Source organism: Coffea eugenioides, chromosome 8 (genome assembly GCF_003713205.1).
Source record: "Coffea eugenioides isolate CCC68of chromosome 8, Ceug_1.0, whole genome shotgun sequence".
Taxonomy (NCBI): Eukaryota; Viridiplantae; Streptophyta; class Magnoliopsida; order Gentianales; family Rubiaceae; genus Coffea; species Coffea eugenioides.
Genome location: NC_040042.1, coordinates 32208235 through 32210612, shown reverse-complemented (window position 1 = coordinate 32210612; position 2378 = coordinate 32208235). Strand labels below are relative to the sequence as shown.

Genomic DNA, 2378 nt, shown 5'->3' with positions numbered 1-2378 from the left:
TGGCCTTCCCAATCAAAGTATTACCTATCCTACAAGGAATAGTAAACATACCTGGATCTCCGCATTTCGGTGGAAGCTTTCTTTGTAGAATTGCTGAAACATTCTCCCCAACTATAACTCGTTCATCCCCCTTCAACCGCTTGCGGTTGGCACACAGGTCCCTCAAAAATTTTGCGTACCTGGGTACTTGTTTAATCGCATCCAGTAGGGGTATGTTGATCTCCATCTTGCGAAAGATCTCCAGGACCTCTTTTTCCTTGTCTTGCTTCTTTGGTTTCTCTAACCTGCTAGGAAAGGGAGGTGGATTAGTTTTAGCTGTAGGAATTGGGTTCGAGGGTACCTTTGCATTTTTGTCGTCTCTGCCCTCCTCTTCCAATTCTTTCTCAATCCGTTCCTCGTCCTTGTTTTTAGGAATCACCGGTTCGGGTCCTTGAACTTCCTTGCCACTCCTTAAGGTCATTGCGCTTACATTCTTTGGATTCGCCTCAGGTTGAGATGGCAACTTTCCTTGAACTTGGGACTCCAAACGGTTGATTGTTATAGCCATTTGATTCATTTGATTTTGCAATGATTGCACCTGTCCCAGTTGATTTCTCATGCTTTGCAGGTCTGAATCCGTCTTTTGTTGATTAGCAAGTAATTGCTTCATCATCTCTTCCATGGACGGATTTGAGTTTGAAGGGAGTGGTGGTGGTGGTAGGCGAGGATGATACTGCTGTTGGTGCCCTTGCTGTCTATTTGGCACAAAGTTAGACTGCCTATTTCCTCCATAGCTAAGGTTGGGGTGATCCCTCCAACCAGGATTGTAGGTGTTTGAGTACGGGTCGTACTGCTTTCTTGGCGCGGGCGCGGGCGCGTGGCCAGCCATGTTCACCTGTTCTGCAGTTTCTTCTTGAACCAGTGGACACATTTCCGTAGGATGACCTACGGCAGTGCACACCCCACACACTTTGACTTGTGAAGCACTCCCCACAGCTAATTGTCTTACGAAAGATGTTAATTCGGAGATCTGCTGTTGGATAGAGGACGTTTCCACCTCATTCACCCTACGCGTCGGGATGTCCTCTCTTGAACCAAACTGCTGTGAGTTCTCAGCCATCCCTTCAATCAACTCCCATGCTCCTCGAGGAGTCTTGTTCACCAACGCCCCTCCACTTGCAGCATCGATTATGCTTCTGTCCCTGAAAAGCAACCCCTCATAGAAATATTGAATGAGCAGTTGCTCACTTATCTGATGCTGAGGGCATTTGGTGCACAGTTTCTTAAATCTCTCCCAGTACTCATAGAGAGATTCGCTTGGGTGTTGTTTGATACCACATATCTCCTTCCTTAGGCTTGCAGCTCGAGATGCCGGAAAGTACTTGTCCAAGAATTTTTTCTTCAGTTGGTCCCACGTGGTGATACTACCAGGCGGTAGGTAGTAGAGTCAGTCTTTTGCGGAATCCTTCAAAGAGAAGGGGAAAGCCCTCATCTTTATTTGCTCTTCTGTAATTCCCGGAGGCTTCATACTGTTGCAAACGACGTCAAACTCTTGCAAGTGCTTGTAGGGCTCCTCACCTGGTAGACCATGAAAAGATGGCAAGAGATGAATTAGACCAGATTTTAGTTCAAAGGGGGTGTCATCATTTAAATGTGGAAAAGTAATGCACAAGGGCTGCTGATTTAAATCAGGAGCAGCCAACTCCCTTAGTGTTCGTGCATTTGCCATAGTGACTTCCTCTTGGTCTGAATCACTTGAATTGTCACCAGACAAATTTGTCGGCTCAACCTCTGGATCAAGTTCCTGAGGTGCAATATCGTATTGCTCCTCCCTGAGCCGCCTGGTTGCTTTTCTCGTTCTACGCGCGGTCTTCTCTACTTCAGGGTCGAAAATTAATTCGCCTGTACGAGAAGAGCGAGGCATAAACTAGAAAAATACCAGAAAAAAAAATGAACTTAAAAAAGAAACAAATGATTAACGCCAGTCCCCGGCAACGGCGCCAAAAATTGACAGGTCCCCTTTTAGCACTTTTCTACTCCACTTTCTGAAATTATATCCAAATACCAAATATAAATATATATTGACAATTAAAACAATATTTGGCAAGGATAAAGAGGAAAATTAACGATAAAATTACTAACAATTAATACCCTATCAATTCCCTCCATACTTAAATCATGCTTGTCCTCAAGTATGGGAACATTAAACTCAACAATCGCTAACTCTCATTTCATTTACTGCCAAGCTACGCTTATCCCAAAATCAAGTTTTAGTGGCTAAGTGTCAAGACATATTTCTCCCGGTTAGCTTCTGAAATCATAGACTCGTCCAATTCATAGCTAACTCGTCTAAGAAATCAAAATATTAAACTAGCAAAAGTTAGCAATTGGGTCAACTG

The 2378-nt window shown here is 44.2% G+C and overlaps 1 non-coding gene across 1 annotated transcript; it reads left to right on the top strand.

Moving 5' to 3' along the window:
* The first annotated feature begins 1229 nt into the window (after positions 1-1229).
* LOC113781783 lies at positions 1230-1336 on the top strand. The gene has a single exon (XR_003469688.1). It is a non-coding gene; the product is annotated as a small nucleolar RNA R71 (small nucleolar RNA).
* Positions 1337-2378: the final 1042 nt, after the last annotated feature.